This window comes from Lipotes vexillifer, unplaced genomic scaffold (assembly GCF_000442215.2).
Source record: "Lipotes vexillifer unplaced genomic scaffold, Lipotes_vexillifer_v1.1 scaffold495, whole genome shotgun sequence".
In the NCBI taxonomy this organism is placed as follows: Eukaryota; Metazoa; Chordata; class Mammalia; order Artiodactyla; family Lipotidae; genus Lipotes; species Lipotes vexillifer.
The window spans coordinates 579,780-591,467 of record NW_006770132.1 but is presented as its reverse complement, the minus strand read 5'-3'; positions in this window follow the sequence as shown (position 1 = coordinate 591,467).

Below are 11,688 nucleotides of genomic sequence, written 5' to 3'. Positions count from 1 at the left end.
TGACAGGTTCAGCAGAGGAGGTCAGATGGCCCTCAGACTGAGGAACTCTCTTCTCATGCCAAGAGGTGCTGTATAGTGGGTAAAGTGAGCAGAGGAACTGGGGTCCTGAAGTAGGTCTGGGAAATACTGGGAGAATTCACAGAGGAGGATCATGTACTGCTTTTGCTCTGTTAAGTCACTATCCTGTGAGTTAATAGAAAACTTCAGCCTCTGGGGTCTATTTTTCTGGTGCTCCTTATAGACATAAAATTCACTTTGAGAAAAAGGTGGTGGTGGAACATTCGTTTTCCTTTTTTCTTGTTAAAATAATGGATTGTTATAATTTGACATTGGCCCATAAGTGAGACAGCTCTGCTCAATTCACCAATTATCTCCGAGGCCAGAAAAGACCACTCGAGTCTTTGCAATCATTTTACCTAATGTGCTCCAGAAGCTTGGCACTGGGAGTCCCTCAGCCCCTTGCTGTGGGACCCTCCTCCCTCCCCGATGGCTCTGTCTCAACATTTCCCTTGTTGGCTAATCCAAACTTTTGCTGCTGTAATCCAAACTTTTGCGAGCCCTTTTCATATTCCATGGTTTCTGGCTGCCAATGCTTCTTTTGTCTGTGGATAGTGAGCTTGGAAAATAATCCTTCCAATGTGGCTTTGGGCCTTAGATACTAAGATCCTCTAGGACTTTCCTTCCACGTGGACATAAAAACTCAGGATCGTGCCCTCTACCCCACTCCTCCATGTTCCCTGCATGCCCCCTGTGATGCCTTTCCCAGGAACAGTCAGGAGCTATTTCTGTGCAAGAGAGAACAGTGCGACCCAGGTTGTTTGGAGTCTGTCTTGGGCCAGAGCCTAGAGAACAGGCATTGCTTGTGTTCCAGTTTAAGATCATATTAAATTGCAGTCAGGACACATGCACAGCCTTCACATTTGGCTTTGCTTCCTTTAGTTTCGCATCTTTCCCGCTGCCAGATTTGTGGTGGTGGTGCTGCCAGATTTGTGGTGGTGGTGGTGATTGTTATTATTTTTCATTTGGTTTTTTTGTTGTGTTCTTGCCTCTACCATTAGCTTGATGCAGGAAACTATCAAAAGGGGAAACATGGTGACTTAGAAATGGGTCAGAATGTTCTCTATTAAATCCTGATTCTGTCATAAACCAGTTGTGTGTTTGTGAACCCAATTTCAAAATGGCAAATAATGCTATTTACTGGGAGTTGTTTTTTATGATGACTAACATGAGATATACTTAAAGCTTGTCACAGAGCATACACTTAACAGATGGCAGTCTCCTTGCCCCTTTCTCAGATTATCTAACATGTAAATAACTCATTTTGGAAATTATTGTGATTCTTTTAACTCACTTAACACTTTTTATTAATTTTAAACACACAAAGTTAATTACAAATTTACAGTGCTGAATTTTCTGCCCCTTCCCTTTGTCTAAACCTCTTTGTGTTCTGGCCCACAGCTGACTTTATTTTCTTAGGAGCAGCTTCTTTCCTGTCTCTTTCCATGAGATATCTTCAACAAACCACTGGGTGACTGACCAATACTAGACCAAACTCTCTTCCCCTATGCCTTTGGTCCTCAACTGTAGCACTGTTGACATGTGAGGTCAGATAATTCTTTGTTGTGGCGCTGTCCTGTGCATTGTAAGATGTTTAGCAGCATCCCTGACTCTACCCACTAGATGCCAGTAGCATCACCCTCCTTCCCCAGCTGTGACAACCCCAAATGTTCCTATGCACTGCCAAATATTTCTTTGAGGGCATAATCACCCCGGATTGAGACCCACTGCACCACGCCCTTCCCATTCTCTGTCCTCCAAGAATTCCAAAATAAATGTGCTCCTTACCAAGAAGCAGAAGCAATATTGCCACATTGCTTAGAAAGTTCCAAATAGCTAAAAGCTGAGGGAAAAGAGAGATGCCAGTGGCCTTACACAGTTCAAATGGATCACCCATGAGGTGCCAGAGTTTCCTCTGAACTTTTCTGAAATGACACAGGTTAAACATTCATTGATGTACAGGTCAGTGCTACATATGATGCTTATTATGTTCAACAAATCTAAATTCCTTATCATTGTATTGCCCCTTCACATAGCTGGAGTTCCTACAAAAAAATTACAAAAGAAAATTCACTGCTCTAGGGACACTTTCCCTGATTTTGGAGTAACAGTTAATAATAATGCAAATAATTTGTCAAATACAGTAATAATTACTTTATATATCTTATATCATCAAAACCTTACAACAGCTCTGTGCTAAGTACTTTACTATATCCTTTTTACAGATGAAGAAATCAAAGCTCAGAAAGGTTAAGGACAATAGCAACTAATTGAGTTGCAATTGAAACACAGGTCTGTCTTGCTACAAATGCTTAATCCTTAATCCTCACCTGGACTGTATGTCAGATCTCTCCATGAATTACATTTATAGCACAATATTGAGATAATCTGCTTATTTATCTGTCCCTCCCATTAGACTGTGAGCAACCTGAAGCCAGGAACAATCATATGTATAGTCCCAGTTCCTACCTAAGACAGAGAAACAATCTCTTGATTAGTTTTTATGTGCTAAGTTGACATATTAAGCGCTAAGTATATGTTAGGCTTAAGGTAAATCAGGTAGAATGATATCACTATCTTGCGTTCTCTAACACTGAAATGTGGGTTTACTTTGTGATTTAAGGAATAGATGCTACAGATGTGTGGCTAAGCCTGGGCATTTACTCACTGAAGGTACATCAGGCAAGAGATATTACTGAGGCCCTGCCCAGTGCCCGGCTCTGTGCTAGAAACTGGGATCCAATGGTGACTTAGTAGAAGTAGCCTTTGCCATCATGAATTTCTGTCTGTTGAACACTGAAAGATTTGAAAAAACTCATTCAAAACGCATCTGATTAATTTGAGAATGGGAAGAGCTGTCCCAAGCAAAAAAAAAAAAAAAAAAAAAAAAATATAATAACCTATAATGGAAAATAATCAAAAAAAAACATACATACATATATATATATATATATATATATGATTTGAGATTGAGAGCTGGTGAGTTAGAACCTGAGAAAAGAAAAAGTTCTGCTCACTGGTTCTGTATATGGAACCATTCAAGGAGACTTATAAACTTAGCATCCCTCAACAGCAACAAAAAAGAACTTGACAAATTTAAATCCCTCTCTATCATCAAAAATATTTTCAGGATTTATTCCTATCATCTAAGGAGCTGCTGAATCTCCAAAGGAAATAAAGCTTACTTATTCCAGAGCTTAATAGCATCCATGCGTTGTTGACAGGGCTTAAGTATTTCTCATCTTTAGCATAAACGGACCAAATTACAAGTCTCATTCCCTTTAAGTCTGTAGGATCTCTAAGTTCCTCTGTGGCTCTCTCCAGAGGGCATGTGGAATAACAACAGCAATGACCTATTTCTTGGTTCTTGTATTTTTTTCCCAGAGCACCTCAGCCACTTTAATCATAAATCCATCAGATCTTCATCTGGCACGTATTGGTAGAGACTTTAAATCTCTGCTGTGATGAGAGACCTATACGATGATTAAAGACTAAAAAAATCTCCCTTTCTCTCTATAGATAGATAGATAGATAACAGATAGAGGTAAAAAGAGATATAGATATATGCAGGAAATGTTCTTGGGAATGTAGACCTTCCATTATGAGAGCTGTTAGAAAAGGAACATATCTTTCAATGGAAAATAAGGCATGGCATAAAGTGCACGGGTCCTGGCGTCTGCAGGCAGATCAAACAAACTAGAAATGGCTTATCATGAAACAACATGGTAGCAGATTCGGAATAGCAGGATATGAGTTCATTTGTGAGGGTTATAATAGGTTTTTGTATATGTTTATGTAACTAAGGGAAAATTTAAGGTAAGAAAAAACACACATTTCTTTTATGCTTCTCCCCAACATTTTTCCAAGAAAAAGTTTTGCTCCCAGATAGAATTTAGTAAAGGAACTGAGAAGAACTAAGAGATCTGTGATGGTTGTTACTACAGGAAGAAGCAGTCTTTGAAGCTGTGAGATGGTGAATGTGAGGGTCACTTTGAGGATGGGCCCGAAAGAAGCATCACACATAAAAGTTCAATTTTTTTTTTATTTTTTGTCTGAAGACAAGCAGGTACCAAGAAGAGACATCTATTTCACACTCAATGGCCCTTTGCTGGAGAAATTTGCTTTTAAAAAAAAAGCTCCCCAACACATCTTTACCTGATATTTCACTTATCTTGCCCTATAAAATGTCACCTGCTATAACTTAATTCAGCAACTGCTGCTTCTGATAAAAGTCACTGTCTCCTATCAGATCCTTCACTTCTCACTCTGTGGCCAGTCTTCCTGCTTCCATTCCCTTATACTCCACTTCCCTCTTTGTACGTGACCTTCTTTTTTACCATCAGTCAGGTAAGTGTAGGTAGAGCGCATGCCAAACGTGTTCAGAAACTAGTTTGCCAGGGGGCGGTTGCTAGCATATGGCTCCTGCTTGAACCTGCCAGAGCTTGCGAAATTCCATCTTTAAATTATGTCTCACTTCTTAAAAATCCCCTAAAAACATAAGTGGCCAGTTTTCTAAGCCAAATGTTTAAGTCAGGTTAAGTGGAGTAGGAATAGCATAGTCTGATTCATGAGGGAAAGCTCTGAATACCAAACATACATATGGAAGGCTTGCTCCCGGGTCTTTCTCTCTCCTAGATTTCAGGTCTTTCTCTCTCCTAGAAGCTCTTAAAGGAAATACTGGCCCTATCAAACCACTCCTCTTCAAGGGTGTACTATTTGCAAAGATATGGAAAAGACAAAGATAAAATAAAAATAAGTTTAAAAATCCTTGATTCAAATGGTACACCAATAAACTCAAAAGTATCTCTCTATGGTTTCAAACATTTTATAGTTCTGTGGCATACTTTTCTGCTACCTAAGGTCCATAAAAAATGTCCCAAAATAGTATGTGTAAATAACATGCGCCTATTAATTGCCAGGATCCATGACAAAAAGAATAATATTCTATCAAACAATATCACTCAGATTATTTCATGGTGGTGCAGGTATTTGCTAAAGAGAAACTGTTGTCTATCAGATACAGATTAGTAAACAAGCATGATATTGGTTACTATATAGCAAGAAATAAGAATAATGAAAAATTACTCGTGTTCTCAAAAGGACTCTGCTATTTTGAGAAGCCCAATATACCTGAATGTATTAAGCTGCATTTTATACCTGGGTAATTATGTGGATATTTTTCTGTTCCTCACTGGAATCTTAATTTTCCAATCTAAACACTGCCAGTTATATGGTAATTAATCTTTGAGCTTTTTGATGACTTCAAGTATTATTAAGCAGTAATTTGCAGAACCATTTCATTCTAAGGTAATGATTAGTTTTATATGCAATTCCCTTGCACTTTTCAGCTAAGAATTTCAAAACGGCTTACAGATTCAAGATGAAGATATTGGGGCTTCATTTTTTTGTCCAAAGTCAACAAAAAAAAGAAGTGAATGTCAAAGTGCTTATTCCATTTCTCCAACTGCCTTGAGCCTACAGAGTTCCCCTAGAGCAAGAATTCTAGAACCTAGTTAATTCAATCACCACATCTGAAGAGTTTTTTTTTTTAATTGGATGAGCTACTCTGAAAACAAGTGAAAGTATTAAGAAATTGGTGTTTGTGGATTGACTGAGTACATGAACTATCCTTGTAAAGAGAAGAGAATGTTACCTTTTGTGCAACTGCTTAGTCTGGATTACTCTTTCAACACTCGCCCTTTGGACTGGCCAATTTCCATGTGCTTATGCATTTTTGAGGAAAGCAGAGTTAGATTTATTTAATACAGAAGAAGAAAATTGTCTAAGGACTTCTGCCCATAACAAGAGGCCCCAGAAAGTTATAATTGCATTCAGATGCAAACAAAAGGAAGCAGAGGTGATATTCAAGCTAGACAGGACTCTGAATCCACAGTTTGGCTACTATCCAGACACTGAGTGCTAGGAAAGAACCCTAGTGTAGAAGAAAGATTTCCCAAAAGGAAGACTCACCTCAGATAAATACATTTATTTTTTTACATTTCCCCAGATGCCCAAATGAAGATTGCCAAGCAAACGAGCTTCTTGCCAAACTCCTCATAAACTCGTCAGAGTCTCCCATTCAGGAGGTCTGCTTAAAACAACAATTTAAAAAGAGCAAAACAACAAACAAAAAAGCACCACCAACAACAATGCAATATCTGGTCTCCTGTTTTTTTCTTTCAACTCTTCAATAAATATGAGACTCTGGGCTTCACAACCTAGGAATCTAAGTGCATTCCTTAGATATCTAGTCATATTGCCTAGCATATATGTGGTATAAACAGGACAAGTTACTTAAATTGGCTATCCTTCAATTTTCTAAGGGCTAAATGTGAAAAATAATATTTATCACCTATGGTTGTTATAGCACTAAAGTATGGCATGTAAAGTGTCTAGCTTACTGCTATTACAGAATAGTTGTCCATTCAGTGGGTGGAAACTAATCTTAGTAACAAAGGAAAGCAGGGTCCTCTTGATTCAAACTTCTAAGAACCATGGATTAATAATTCTCCTGGGAGGACGAAAAAGACTGTTTGAGCATCCCATGTATTTTTTATGCAATCTTGAAAGTATAATTCAGCTTTTACAGACATTATAGATTGACTCACTGGACTCTATTCCAACTGCTTTGTAGCATGCACTGTAAGTTTACCTAATGCTGGGAAGCTAAAGTCTAAATTTCCCTGACTCCCTCACAGTTAGGATTTCAGGAGTAATCTATCTGGCTTCTGAAAGCAAAGAGTCTCACTCAGGACTTTGAAGAAAGAAGGGAGCATGGTGAGCCAGTGGCTGCCTGACTCTTCTGAAGCATGTGGTTGAGGCAATTGTTTTGGTTTGGTTTGGTTTGGTTTGGTTTGATTTTCTGTAGAAATAGTGACAGTTTGATTTTGTGATTGGCAGTCTAACGGCTTCCAAAGGACTTCAGTGACAGCCATGGGATTTCAACTGGGACAGTCTCACTGGGTGGTTAGGCATTTCTCCTGACTGCATAGCATATAGCTGGGTAGCACCCAAGCTTAGCTACATGAACCTCCAAGAAATTCTGTATAATAACTGTCCCTAATAAATCCCTTTCTGCTTAAACTAAAACCCTGACTGATACATTAGCAGAATATCTTTTGACAAAAAGGTCATATGAAAAAAAGAAGCTTTGTCTCACATCCAACTTCTGATCTTATCCCTGAGCCCTCCACCTCCACGGCTGCCTTCTTCCCATAACAGGTTAGTTCAGGTTTGGTCTCAATCCATTTTGCCAATGGATTTTTTTCCCCTGCCTCTGATTAAATATGTGAAACTTTCCCCTTCCTCTGATTAAATATGTGAAACTTTAACTTAAAGTTCCATGCCTCTAAAAATGCATCTGCACTGGTTCTGTGTGTGTGTGTACGGGTGTGTGTGCGTGTGCGTGTGTGTGTCTCCTGAAGACAGATACTGCCACTCTGACATAGAAATATTTAAACGGGGCTTCTTTGTCCTGACCCATCTCAATAATAATTAGCTAGAAGGGTCACTCAGTAACCTGAGATGGTCCAGCCAAAGGAAGAGATCAATAGGGAGGTAGCTATCAGCAATTAGCAATTGCCTGGTGCACTTTTTTATTCATCAGAGTAGGCAAGTTGAGATGCCTGCAGGATAGCAGGTCTCTGGCATGAGAAAGACAAAGGAAGGAAAGGAGAGAAGAGATAGTTCTGCTACTTTTTTGAAATGACTCTGCTTTTGCATTCCATTCTTAGAGCTTCAAGGCACTCAGCCTCCTATATGCCATGCATCATTGGGATGTACAAAGCAACCTGCCATCATGGAACAGCCCAGAGATAGTATGAGCTAATGCATGTACCTCCAAAATGCCAGTTTAACTGAGGCCTTCATGACATGGAGGTACAGTCTTTTGAGAGCCACACAGGAAATATCATTTAATGAGGCACTTGTGCCTGGCACTAGGCTAGGTTCTACAAATATCCCAATCTAACTCAATCTTCAAACAACCCACAAGGTCAGAATGATTATGTGTATTTCACAGATGAGGAAATTCAGTAGTTGAGCGACTACCCTAAAGAGTACACAGCCAAAAAGTTGTTTCAGTTTGAAGTCAATGTTTTCTGATTTCCGGAGTCCATGTTTTGGACCACTGCACTGCCTTTCAGAGGCATCACAGGCACCTCAGACTTGCACAATTCACTTTTATTAACACCAGGAATTATACTTTGTAGTGAGAAAGTACTAGAAAACCTTCCCTCCTGAACCATTAACAGGATTTGAAAACCTTTCTTTCTCTGTAAAGGGCCAAACAGTAAATATTTTAGGCTTTGGGGACCACACAATCTCTGATGTAACTACTCAACTCAGTCTTGTAGCACAAGCAGCCATAGACAACTGGTAAATGAATGGGCGTGGTTGTACTCCAATAAAAGTTTATTTACAAAATAGCAGTCAGAGGACTGAATTTTGCCTTTGAGCCATAGTTTGCTGACCTTTGCTCTAAAACCAAAGCCTTTCAGTGTTGCAGGAGCTGCTAAGTGGTATGAAGCAGGTGACTTTATACCTCTGAAGCCATAGATAAATCCTTGGCCATTCTTAAAGATGCTTATCATGTCCTGGGTGTGAGTTACATGTATGTGGTCAGCGGCATTCTGGACGGTGCTACACAAGAGGCAAGCAATATGATTTTTACCTTTGACCCTTGCATTTATTTGATGCCAAAGGATAGATTGAGACCAACTACTTCAGGTTTTAGAGAGTTCACTTTTGTGCTTTGGGGGCTTAGAAACGATCCCATGGCCTCTCCCGTTGCGGAGCGCAGGCTCCGGACGCGCAGGCTCAGCGGCCATGGCTCACGGGCCCAGCCGCTTTGCGGCATGTGGGATCTTCCCAGACCGGGGCATGAACCCGTGTCCCCTGCATCGGCAGGCGGACTCTCAACCACTGAGCCACCAGGGAAGCCCAGAAACGATCCCTTTTGACAGAAATGAAAGGACACAGTGTATTATGTTCAAAATCCAATGACATTTACTTTTCTGATAGACCAAATATCCAGTCAGCCAACTTGTCTTTTCACTATTCTCAATGTGAGGTAGAACAAATGTGGCCTTTTGGATCAGAAAGAACGAGAAGAGAATGCTAGTTCTAGCAGTTACTCTTTTGGTATGACTTAGGGCAAATAATTTTATTCCTCTGAGTCTGAGCATAGGTATCTTTACTTGGAAATAATGACAGTGGGTGCCTCATGAAGTTGATGTGAAAATTTAGCTGGTTGACACATTTGCAAAGACTGCAGCACCTTCCCGGGCGCGCGATGGACACAGGACATCTTCTTACCCCAGGGAAACGGAGGGGTCACATCTTCAGAAAAGGAGTCTACTGCTTCCTTCCTGTGTACCACTGAGCTTCCTTTTGGGGCTGTAACACCAAGAAGGAAGCAGGCTGCTGACCAGTCTGATGCCTGTGCTGGGTGAAGGGAGACAGTGCCCTTCAGATGAGAAAGATGAGCTCCCGCACGTGGCACTGGAGCTGCATCTCCAACAAGCAATTGCAGAGTCATGTTACCCAGCCCAGATAACGGGAGCCCCAGCGAATGTTTAGGAAGCCTTTATTTCAAGGATGAGCATCTCTGAGTGCTCCAAAAAATTCCAGTCCCTCTTCTGAAGCCCAGAAGGCTTTAGAAAAGATTGGCTGCCAGATATCACAACAGGGCTCCGACAATCAGCCTTCTTCTAAGCAACGTTTTGCCTCCCCACATTTCTCCTTTTCACCACCAAGGGATTCAGGGAAGAGCAGGTAGTCAATGGGAGTTGATGATCTGGCAATTAGAGCTGAGGATTCCAATTGAGCTGAAGTGCTAGAACTGGACCTTGCAGCCATCAGTGCTATGGAGACTAAATTTCACATGTTGATAGCCATCTTCTTCAGCTGCCCTTTAGCAGATGGATCTCAGCACTAGGACCCAAAACTGATTAACTGATTGCCCCCAGGGTTAGAAGTCTACCATTTTTTCCTCCTGTGGCAACTGTCTTGCTTTTTGGCAGGTGCTGGTCCACAGGTGGCCCTCTGATTAGGAATTTTCTGTGATGTGATGACACAGCTCATTGTGTCCACTTTGGGACGCTCTCCCTACGGAACTAGCAAAATTACAAAACTACCTGCTCAAATACCTGCATACAGCCCTATGTTCAGGATTGAAGACTAGTGCTACCCCTATCCAGCTGCTCAGGGTATAAGCAAAATATTTCTCCTATATGCAAAGCCACCAGGTGTATATCTAAGGGCTGTCCGGTTTCAGAAAATCAGTGAATACATGGTTGGGGGAAAGTGCACTGATGTGAAAGTAGTAAACATGAGACCCCCCTCCCCGCCACCGACCTGCTTTTTTTTTCCATGGAGGTAAAATTCATATAACATAGAATTCACCATTTCAACAATTATAAAGTATACAACACCAGAAACTAACACGACACTGTAAATCAACTATACTTTAAAAAAATAAAATTATAGTATACATTCAACGGCTTTTTAGTACATCACAATGCTGTCCAAGCATTACCACCATCTAATTTCAGAACATCACCCCAAAAAGAAATCCCATACCCATTAAGCAGTCACTCCCCATTCCCTCTTCCCCTGGCAATCACTGATCTAATTTCTGTCTCTATGGATTTGCCTATTCTGAACATCTCCTGAAAATGGAATCATACAATATGTGGCCTTTTGCGACTGACTTCTTTCACTTAGCATAACATTTCAAAGGTTTGACCGTGTTGCAGCATATATCAGTCCTTTATTCCTCGTTATGGCTGAATAATATTCCATTGTATGGATATACTACATGTTGATTATCTGTTATTAGTTAGTGAACTTAGGATGATTTTATTCTTTTGCTATTGTAAATTGTATTGCCATGAATATTCATGTACATGTTTCTGTTTGGACACCTGTTTTTAATTCTTTAGGTATATGTCTACTAGAATTTCTGTGCCATATGGTGATATTGTATTTAACTGTTTGAGGAACCAGCAAAAACTTCTTTCTACAGTGAATATGCCGTTTTACATTCCCACTCAACAATATGCAAAGGTTCCAGTTGCTCCATTATTTCACCAATAATTGTTACTTTCAGTGTTTTTGATTATATCTTAGTGGGTGTGAAATCTCATTGTAGTTTTTATTTACATCTATCTAATGACTAATGACTTTTAGCATCTTTTCCTGTACTTTTTGGCTATTAATATATCTTCTGATATACATATATATACATATACATATATACACAAATATATACACGTATATACTTATATATATGTAGTATGTATATAAGCATAGATGAGTGTATAAATTAGTAAAAGAGAGGAGTCTATTCTTGTTTTTTATCATTTTTAATGCAAGAGGGAGGAGATATAGGGATATATGTATATGTACAGCTGATTCACTTTGTTATAAAGCAGAAACTAACACATCATTGTAAGGCAATTATACTCCAATAAAGATGTTAAAAAAAATTTGGGTTGTGTGTCTTTTTGTTGTTGAGCTGTTATGTATTCTGGATACTAGACCATTATGAGATATATGATAGGCAAATATTTTCTCCCATTCTGTGGGTTATCTTTTTTCTTTCTCTTTTTTTTTTTTTTTTTTTTTTTT